Raw genomic sequence first — 11,947 nt, 5'->3', positions numbered from 1 at the left:
TTGGTGAGGAGGCTGGCTAATCTCCCTGGAGGATTAAAAATAAACCTTCCAAAAGGCGAATAAACCCTTTTTCAACGGACAACTAACACCAAGTGTGTTTTTCAACGGACAACTAGCACCAAGTGTGTGTGTGTGTGTGTGTGTGTGTGTGTGTGTGTGTGTGTGTGTGTGTGTGTGTGTGTGTGTGTGTGTGTGTGTGTGTGTGTGTGTGTGTTGGGGTGGAGAGGGCTCCTGTAAGCCGTGGTGAAGGCAACCTTTCTAGGAGAAGCAAATCTCTGATTTAAAAAAACCATAAAGCTGGAGACCAGTACCCGCATTAAGCTGGTCTGTTTAACTTGTTGCTTGCTATCTTGCTCTTGATTGTTGCTGGATCCCAACATTTTGAACCGAGAGAGAGACTTAGCTGTCGTACAAAGCTAAGACTCTGTAACATAATCTGTGTATAGATACTCCCTCAGGCAATTGTCTATTAAAATGGTCCTGTGACAATGGAAGTCATTTTTGGGGTCACGGATTTAAGTGTCTGAGGGAGTGGCACTCGTCTGAAAAGACGTTGCAATCATCATGTATGCATGTATGTATATGTATGCATGTGTATTATGCATTGTGTATGTATATATGTATATATGTGTGTATGTTTGCAGATATGTATGTGGGTATCTGTATATATGTATCTTTGCGTTTATATATATATATATATATATATATATATATATATATATATATATATGTATGTATGTATGGATGGATGGATGGATGCCAATGACCGTCTTGTGTATGTTTATGCATGTATATGTATGTGTATATATGTGTATTATGTATTGTGTATGTATGTATGCTAATATGTGGGTCATATGTATGTGTATCTGTGTATGTATGTATGTATATATATGTATGTATGCGTGTATATATATATATATATATATATATATATACCAGAAACCGTCTTCAGTGTCATTTCTGCTTGAGCGTGTGGATTTCGCCGGCAGGACTAAAGTCATTTTCGGCTCATGGACTTTCAGTGCATGAGGGAGTGGCACTCGTGTGACAAGATGTTGCAATAATCATGTATGTATGTATGTATGTATGTATGCCTAAAACTTTCGACAGAAGCGACGGATTTTCACGAGATTGGTATCGTTTTTAAGCTCAACCCTTCGAACGACAAATATCGAAAAATTGGCTAAAAACATTAATTCCTTCACCCTCAACTGGCACTCTTCTACAGGAACGAGTCGCTTTTTTTTTCGCTGATATTTCCGAAAGTAATCCCCTCTTTTCGATTTATTAGCCTTAATTTAAATATTCGTCACTTCCGGTTTGGCGATGGACGCAACGTCAAAGACATCACGTTTTTTTCACGTTCTTTTCCTCCTTCGCAGTATGGGTTCGTACCTACTACCACTTTTTTTGTTGTTGCTCAAATTCACCTCCAAACACTCGTGCAACGCCGAGCACACAAGCTAGTTCCTAATAACAGTAAAATGAGAGGCTTTCTACTGCATCTCTATATCTGTTATACGTCCATTTTATCCCATACTAACAGAGAGACCTGACGTTGCACGTGATGGAATGATGATCAACGAACGTTTCACACTCCCATATTTTTTTATGATCGATATCGATGAAATTGACTATCAAATCGATTGATTGCCTGCTCTAGTTGGGAACCCACCCCAATGCACCAAGAGGACGCTTCACATGCTTCCCCGCAGTGACTTAGTCTACAATACATTGTAGTCTACATTGCACCGTAGAGAACCTACTATTTATTTTATAAAATTATTTTTTATATGATGGCTTGAATTAAAGCCTGTGGAACTTCTTTCTTAGAAGTGCACGCCTGTGGAACTCTGTCCCGTCTGCCTGCTTCCCACCGGACTACAACTTGGATGTCTTCAAGTCCAACGTTAACAAATTCCTAATCAACCGCCCCCTTAAGTAAACACTTCATGAAATATCCACACTAACGTAATGCACTTGCAATAACCCTTATCCCTGAGTGGCTTCCGGGCCTTGATAAGTGGTGATCACTGTGTCAAAAAAAGCAAAAGTAAAAAATCAACAGTCAAATATCATACTTCAATTGTGTTCTAAATAGAAACATTCATTTCGAACGCGCCTCAGTCTTATCAAAAAACCTACTGATTATTGCATATGCCTAGCCTTACTGCTTGTGCAGTAATAATGCCTTGAATTTAAGCTTAAAATAAAAAAGTCAAATATGATTGTGCAATTGTGTTTAAACAGAAACATTAATTTCGAAAACGCCCCTGTCATATTAAAGAACCTAATGTTGATCTTATGTCTGGCCTTTCGGCTTGTGAGTTAATAAAACTTCTCAAATGCACTTGTGATGTTAGGCTGTGTAAAAGGTTAACTTATGTCAAAATCACCTGTTCAGTTTTTCGTCGGATTATTTCGATTATCGATTATCGATACTTATTGAAGACATTCGGATACAAAACCTACTTAAAAACACTGCATTGCACATAAATTACCTTCGTGTGAAATTTCATAAAAATCGGCCCACCGTTTTTGAGTCCATAGGGAACGAACCCACACACAAACACATACATACATACACAGACACACATATACACACAGAAATTTCTTTAGTAAAATTAATAGTAAGTATCAAAACAGACTACAGTGGCCGCTCAATACTGATTGCATTAACAAAAATGTAATCTACGCTTACTCACTGGCGAAAGTATCCCCTACATTGTGATTATTGATAATGCACTACAAGCACGACACAGGCATTTTCTACATTTTCATCTCAATTTAATATATTTACTAGTTATTCCCTCTGAATTGTAACTTATCTCATAATCTCTACAATTATATAAATGCAACTTTGTCTCTGTGTGATTTCGTTCCTTGTAGACTCCGAAACGGCTAAACAGATTTTCTGTAAAATTTACAGAACTTTAGTGTATAAGTCTGGGAGTGATCTTAGTTAAGTTTTGTCTCAGAATACTCCCGATAATCGAAACCGTTATTTTAATTGATCTATCATCAGTAAAGCCATTTTTCCATGTCATCGCTTAGCAACAATGATGGAATAACGGACTGTCAAAATTCTACTGTGGTAAAGTTGATATTATGTTTGTGTTCTTTTTTGTTTGCTTTTTGTTTGTCTGTTTCTTGCATGAAGTGGTCTTTAGGGTCAAACTCCGCACGTAAATTTCTTAATTTTTTTATTCATTAACTGCAAAGAATTTTATAAGACTCGAAAATTTACGTGTTTTGAGGGGGCGGGGTGCATAACGTGGTCTGTAGGTTCGGACCCCGCACATAAATTTCTTAATGTCATTTTTTTTTAACTGGAAAGAAGTTTATATAAAATAATTTTATAGAAGGAACAGTAGGAATAACATATATTTTCGACTAAGTTATTACATGTGAACCTAAGTTATTACATGTGAACCTAAGTTATTACATGTCAACCTTCCTCTCGTGCGATTTCACAGATTTCGGTGACAATAAAAATATAGGAGTGTGAAATATTCGTTGATCATCATTCTATCCCGGGCAACATCGGGTCTCCCTGCTAGTTCTTAATAATGCAGAAATTCATAATGTTGGCAGACCCTAACCGGTGGCTTTCAGCTATTAATCTTCTAAATGATATCACTGAAAGGGCATTCATTCTATCGTCTTTATTAAAAGCTGAAATTTGATATTTCAAAACACGTATGCGTTATATGAAGAGCGTTATCCTCCCTCTCCCCGCCCACAACAGTAAAGCAAAGCTCTGAGTTATGCGACACGGATACTTTACCTTCTAGATTTTTTTCAAACGTTCGACGCTCTCCGATTACAGCATATGTTGCGGACCAACACAGAGTTAACAGAATCTCTATATTTAGAAAGAAGACAATTCCATTTCATCTGTGCCTTGTCGTCGAGACGTTTCTTAACCCCACGGGGTGCCCGGGAATCGGCAAAAATCTTACGAGAAACATCTTATGCGCATGTGCAGCGTTGAGGCTTTCTTGTTTTAACCGATGCGTCGAATTCATCAAACGAAAAAAAATGCGTGTAAAACAGCTAATCTCTGTGTTAATAAAACGGTGTCCACTTTTCGCGTGTCCGTGCTAGTGTTTCTCGCGGCTACGTGACTTACATGTTATTTTTTATTCATTTTTAGTCGACAATAGAGGCTTGCCTTTTTTCTGTTGTTCTTGGCCTTCGGGCCGGGATCAAAGTGTAGTATCTGTTCTGCACATTAAAAACGGCATTGTGCCTAATTTGCTTTGGTGGGGGAGCAAATAAATACAATAAATCTCTAAAACGAGCGTTTGAAAAAAAATCCAATTTTAAAAAGAGTAATTACAAAATTAAATTCACCAGAATACATCTCTGTTTCTTTATAAGTAGGTCAGCCAGTTTAACCTTTTGTCATGAGTTAATAAAAATGCATCATTTATTTTGGGACACTGTGAAATTTGCTTTGAGAGACATTAAGAGGCATTTAAAATTATTCGCGTTAAAATTCTTTGCCGATTCCTGAGTATTAAAAATTTAGCATTTTTAAAAGCTATTTACGTACATTGAATAATTTATTAATACACATGGAAAGAACACACGTTGCCAAAATTACTAAGAATTTAAAAAACATGTGGGTCTGTTGATGATTTAATGACTAAACCGTAGTGAAATAATTAAATCGAAACTTTAAAGCATATTAAAATTATTTTTTAAAATAATTTAGTAAAACAAAAAAGTATCAAACAATAAAAACGAAACAAAAAATGGAAGTAGTTCAACTTATTCAACATTTTTTCTGCGTACGTGCAATTTAGAATATGACTATAAACATGATTTAAATTATCAAAATTTGTACACACAGACAGGCACACACACACGGATGATGAGAATAATGGAAATAGTTATGTGTTCATAAACGTTTCGGTTTTATTGCGAAACTTCTCTGGAATACTGAAATTAAGAAAACCAAAATTCCAGTACAAATATTTGAAAATCTCTTTTTGATGTAACGAAATGTATGACCTTGTTCTATTTCAGAAACGAAAAACGTCGTTGGAAATTCAAAAAAGCATAGCATTGTGAAAGAGATATATTATAAAAATATATCTTACTCCAAACTCTTCAACAAATGCCTTAATGAATCATGCTTTCCGGGCTGTTGGAAAACCGCTTCTGTGGTACCAATATTCAAGAATTATGGCGAAAGAACTGACCCATCAAATTATCTCCCCATTAGCCTCTTCCCACTTTTCGCCAAAATATTTGAGACCATAATTAACCATGCTCTAGTCCGGCACCTTACAGACGCTAAACTTCTGACTGACCAACAATATGGATTTAGACAAGCCCGTTCCACAGCTGACATTCTCACTGTAATCTCTGAACGTATATACCATTCACTGGATAAAGCGGGGGAGGGCAGAGCGGTAGCTCTAGATATATCTAAGGCTTTTGACAGGGTATGGCACAAGGGTCTCCTCAGGAAAATTAAATCATACGGTATCACTGGTAGAATACTTAGCATAATTGAATCCTTCTTAGACAATAGAAAAATCCAGGTTGTCCTCGACGGTCGACCATCTAAACCGTGTGATATAAATGCGGGAGTGCCTCAGGGGTCTATTCTTGGACCTCTATTGTTCCTGATATTTATTAATGACCTCCCCGACAAAACTGCCTCTGAGATGGGTATATATGCTGATGACACTACACTCTATAAAAGGCATGACAGGAAAACAAATGAACACATATCTAAAGAAATGGCAAAAACACTAGAGGATGGCCTCCAATCTGTAGTGAAATGGGGACATAAATGGATGGTCACATTCAATGCTGCCAAAACCAAACTGGTTTCCTTCAATGACTACAAGAAACCTTCTCTGCCACCAATAGCAATGGCCAGTGACTCCCTGTCTGAGAGTACATCTTTCAAACTGCTTGGCCTAACGTTCACAGGAAACATGAGCTGGAACAATTATATTGAAAACATTGCTAGGGCCGCTGCAAAAAAGGTAGGCTCTCTCTACCGTGCTTGAAAACTACTGACACCTGAAAGTATCCTGTATCTCTATAAGGCTACCATTCGCCCATGTATGGAGTATCGTTGTCACATCTGGGCTGGTGCGTCTACTACTAGTCTCTCGCTCCTAGACAAGGTTCAAAAAAGAGTCGCCAATCTGATAGGCCCTGAACTGGCATCTAAGCTTCAGCCTCTGTCCCATCGACGAAACGTTGCATCCCTCTGCTTGTTCTACAAGTATTTTAATGGTGAGTGCTCTAACGAACTGCAGACACTTGTGCCCCCACGTCGCAGACACCCTCGACAAACCCGACAGGCAGCTAAATCCCACCCCCACACAGTAGAAATCCCTAGATGCAAAAGATCCTTCTACTCCAGTAGTTTCTTTCCCAGAACCGCTAGACTCTGGAATTCCATTCCAGGATCATGCTTCCCTAACTGTACTGACATGCAGAAGTTCAAGTGCAACGTGAACCGACATCTTGCTACCCAAATCCCTACATAGTGCCCCCGTAGTTGCTGACCCTGATAGTAGCCCCCTACACCTGAGTGGCAATGTGCCTTGTTTGGGGTGAAAATGTAATAAAAAAAAACCCTTTCACAACGCCTTGATACGGATAAGAAACTGTGAGCATGCCTTTTCCAAAAGCGCCGGCGGAAACTCGGCGAATACTCGGCGGATGGTTTGTGGGAGGTCATGTTGGTGATTTTCTCCACGTATGACCAAACGAAATTATTCAGTTGGTTCAGGTCGTCGGATGAAGGTGGACAATGAGAGAAGGGTGCAAAATCGTTGCACTCTTTCTGAGGCCAAGCCTGGGTCTCGTTTGATTTGTGTGTCGGCGCAAGTCCTGTTGCCACACCCAGGGTTTGTAAGCGATCACCTGACTGCACTAAGGAATCACCACACTCTTCAACACCTTCAAGTACTCTTTGGTGTCGACTTTTCAAGCCAATTTCGAACATGTGAGGTGGCATGATGTGGCCCTCACATGTAACTACACCAACCTATAACAATGGCCAACGACTCTTTATCTGAGAGTATGTCTTTCAAGCTCCTTGGCCTAACGTTCACAGGAAACATGAGTTGGAACAATTACATCGAGGGCATTGCCAGGGCCGCTGCAAGGAAGGTGGGCGTTCTCTACCGTGCTAGAAAACTACTAAGACCCGAAAGTATCCTGTACCTCTATAAGGCAACCATTCGCCCATGTATGAAGTATTGTTGCCATATTTGGGCTGATGCATCGGCTACTAGTCTCTCGCTCCTTGGCAAGGTTCAAAAGAGAGTCGCTAATCTGATAGGCCTTGAACTGGCATCTAAGCTTCAGCCTCTGTCCCATCGAAGAAACGTTGCATCCCTCTGCCTGTTCTACAAGTATTATAATGGTGAATGCTCTGACGAACTGCAAGCACTTGTGCCCCCACGACGTGAACACTCTCGACAGACCCGACAGTCTGAAAAATCCCACCCCCACACAGTAGAAATCCCTAGATGTAAAAGATCTTTCAACTGTACTGACGTGCAGAAGTTCAAGTGCAACGTGAACCAACATCTTGCTGCCCAAATCCCTACATAGTACCCCAGTAGTTGTTGCCCCTGTTAGTAGCCCCCTACACCAAAGTGGCAATGTGCCTTGTATGGGGTGAAAATGTAATTAAAAAAAAGACCATAGCCGTGCCGAAAACTTTATTTTTATTATTCTGACTATGTCCATGCTATTCGTGGCAATTCAGCGATGCCTTTCGAAGGTGCTGCCAATCGTCATGTTGTCATAACTTGGATCGTTATAGAGAATGACTTGTACAACGATGCATATCCGATTTGTGTCGTTAAACAATGTGTCTCTTTCAGACATGACATAAGGCTCCTATCGGTTTTAGAATTTGTACGCAACTAGCCAACTAGTAGATGGTCTGCAACAAAAAAGGAAACCGGTTTTCATCAAACGGAAATGGAATAATACCGTCTTATCTAGCGCGACAATTTCATCGTTCCATCCCGTATTATCACTTTCTTTACGATTATTACAACGTATCATCCTATAAACGAAAATGAATTTATTTTAAATACTTTCATTTACTAAAATTCATGACGCAACATCGCTTTTGTTTTCTTTATCCAACTTACCGATTGTCTAATTGCATTAGACAATGGCATGTGCGGTCGCCTAAAACAGCGACAAGACGATATCAAAACGTTCCACTCACATATTACATTGCATCTGTTACTTACTTGCATACAAACTGATGGGAAGAAAATGTTATTTTTAACTTGTAATAATTCACTCTCTGTGCAGATAGACAATCAGATTGCCGAAATCGTTCATTTTTATTGAAAGTTGCAACAATTTTTGCCTGAAGCTGATAAAAAAAATGTTAGTGCGAATAAAAGACCACGAGTACAAATCACATACGTGGCAGACGAAGACCCATTAAATTATTAATATAGACTTTTTAACATCCTCATGTCACCGTGTCAGAAAAAAAAAGCAATCCACTAAACCTCATTATGATGAGTGCATTTCTCTGTATTGTTCTCGTCTTCTTCCTCGCCTTAGAGGATAACAAATATTACATATATATAAATATATATATATATATATATATATATATATATATATAAATATATATATATATATATATATATATATATATATATATATATATATACTAGCAGGCTGCCCGGCATTACCCAGTCGTAAAATACACTTAATATAACATTTTGATTTACGCAGGTTTCGTATTTATTATTACATTGTATTGGACTCAATAGATAGTAATGGGCTCAAATGTTTTTTTTTTAAATGACTAGTGCGCCACCACCGAGAATCGAAACCAAAGCGCTTAGCTTACGATTTACTTTGACGTTTATGTCTGATCTATGAAAAAACCTCTTTCTATATATATTTATGTATGCGTATACATATTTGTTAAAAAGTTTTGCCTACCAAACTCTGTGTCAGTTTTTGGTCTACAGACATGAAACTTAATATATAGGGTATTTGAACTCATGTGAAATTAAAAGTGTGAAAATTAAAAAAATGGAATTTGCCAGGCAAAGGTCGAACGGCGGCGTTACGAATATGTATGCGTAACGTAATAGCTATTGGGTTATGTTTTAATTCATAATCCTGTAGCAAACATGTCTTCATAGATCAGGCATTAACGTCAAAGGAAACAGTAAATCCTAAGCTAAACGTTTTGGTTTTGATTCTCGGTGGTGGCGCGTGAGTCATTTCTTTTTTTTTTTTTTTTTAACTTTTTAAAGCATTACTATATATTGGGGGCATATAATATAATAATAATAAATATGAAATCTTCATTAATCAAAATATCATATTTAAGCGTATTTTACGACAGGTGGCGTGCTAGTATATACATATATATATATATATATATATATAGGTAGATAGACAGATAGATAGATAGATAGATAGATAGATAGATAGATAGATAGATAGATAGATTGATAGATAGTGTTTAATATCACATTGGCACTGGATTTGAATAAGAGAATTGTGATTGTAGAGTTATACTAATCTGAAAAGTCACCAAGGGATGTTAAATCAGTAAATGTCAGCAAAATGTTTGTTTGAGGACGCTCACACAACTTCAAATGACTGGAGAGGTTAATAATAAATTAGGACAAGATCGCTCACGTACTGCTCGGACATCAAAAGTGATCAGATCCTACAGGACAAAGCTGAGGAGCCCCGCATGGAGATCCCTCAGAAACCTAGTAAAGGAGATGAAAGTCTCCATTGAGACAATGTCCACAAATCTCCACACAGATTTCCAAACACAAAAAGAAACAATTCATATCCGCAAGTTCTCCAAATGAAACGAAACCAAAGAGCTGAAACCCTTTCATTGTATATCAGAGCTGGTATGATGCCTAACTTGGTTTTCAGTGATGAAAAGAAATTTGACGTCATGCAGCATGTTAATATTCGACATGATGAGTCGCGAGTTGTTACTCTTAAGCAAGGTGAAGCATCTGTGGTGATCTGGGGTAAAGCAGAATCGAAAAATTGGAAGGCGTCTTTGATTTTATGGTCGAAAGTGTAAAATTGAATTAGGATACTTATCTTATAAACATTCTTGGGTCGTCATTGTTGAGCTGTGCCAGAAAAAAAAAACACTTCAGAAAACGTCGCTGGCCATTCCAACAGGACTCAGCTCATCTACACCGAGCAAAACTGACTTAAGAATGGTAATCCAAGAATGTTCTAAAATGCATTTCTAAAGAAGAATACCACCCATCTTGCCCAGACTTTAAATATTCTGATTTTCAATATTTCGTCCATCTTGAAAAGAAAGGTTCTCATCACACAAATTCTAGTTACTTCGAAATCAAAATTGAAGAGAAAAAGGGCCCAAATCCCCTAACCCATCATTCCTGATTCGAGTAGAGATATCTACGTGTTACCAGCAGGTGTATAACGTCGATGTTTATTCAGTACGTTTTGGGGAGAGAGAATATATATTAAGAGATAGATAGATAGATAGATAGATAGATAGATAGATACAAAAATTAAAAAGCAAAAACCAATATTATTGATCAACATTTCGTCTTTATTTTAAGACATTCTCAACGTAATTGATTGGAAGAAGTAAGACACAAGTATAATATTTCAAAATAACTGGTGCGTTTGTGACGTGAAAAGATTTTTTTTTGCTTTTGTTTTGTTTTTTCAACCGAAGCATAGTTGTTAATTTTCTTTTTAAATATATTTGGATTATAGCATAAAAAAGTGTGTTTTTATTCTTTTTGCGAGCGAACAATAGACGTTAGAATTCAAAATTTGCGATGCATTTCGGAAATTAAAACAGACACACCAGCGTGCGGAATGTATACTAGATTTTCTCCATCATCCTTGAGCCTTTCACAACAATTTTCTCTGATACTAACCGAGCCTCGTACCACGAGCCATTTTTTTTTTTTTTTTTTTTTTTTGTAAGGAAATGGTACAGTTTCAATCCCTTTAAGTTTGTGTAATGATTTTCCATATGTTTCGTTTTTTGTTTATTTAAACTTTTGGTTGATCGGCGTCTCTAATGGTGTGAGTTGGTTCTCGCGCTTAAGGAGTTTCCTGAACATTTCGGGTATTTTCATTAGTGATGTGCGTTTTATGAAGTGTATTCTTGTTTTGATTTCAAATTCGTCTAGTTTTTTCAAAGTTTTTCAAAATTGTTTCCATGGATTAAAATCCACGGAAACAATTTACTAGAGTAACTATTAGAGTAACTATCTCCATCGTAACTATCTCCATCGTAACTATTAGAGTAACTATTAGAGACACTATCTCCATCGTTCTTGAAAAATTCACGTGTGTGCTTTGCTCATCTGACTCCTTAATCATCACGCTCTACTTGGCTCAAGCGAAATTACGATTTAAGAATTTTTTCTTTCTTGTTAACTATAATGTCTTCTTGCTTATATGAGATTATCCTTTTGTACTTCGATATCGCCAATAAATTTATAATTTTCATTTTTCATTACTGTTCCTAATTTGTGGCCATACTATTTGCTTGAATGTTAAAAGTGCAGCATGTCGTGTTTACTTTTATATTCCTTCTGGGCTAGTTTGCTACATTCAATTATCATGTTGTTTACTGTATCGTCCGTTTGTCCATAAAGTCTACATTTACTGTTATGCTTGTTTTTTTTCTGTCTTGACTTTTATATATTTCGTTCTGATCGCATTGTTTTCTAAGGCTGTTAATAGCGATTGTTACTCTGTTTAAAAGTTATTCAGATCAACGGATGTCGTTTTGGAAAACCTGGTAGCTTTCAATGAAATGCTAAATAAATGGTATGAAAATTAAAAAAAAAAGAAACACATATATATATTTCTCCGCTCTTCATACATATGTCGTATTAGTCTTTATAAGAATAATGGATCGTTTTATTTTAGCTGCCGGGAG

The sequence above is a fragment of the Euprymna scolopes genome, chromosome 33, assembly GCF_053919585.1.
Source record: "Euprymna scolopes isolate OS-2025 chromosome 33, ASM5391958v1, whole genome shotgun sequence".
NCBI classification, from domain to species: Eukaryota; Metazoa; Mollusca; class Cephalopoda; order Sepiida; family Sepiolidae; genus Euprymna; species Euprymna scolopes.
This window is presented reverse-complemented; position numbering follows the sequence as displayed.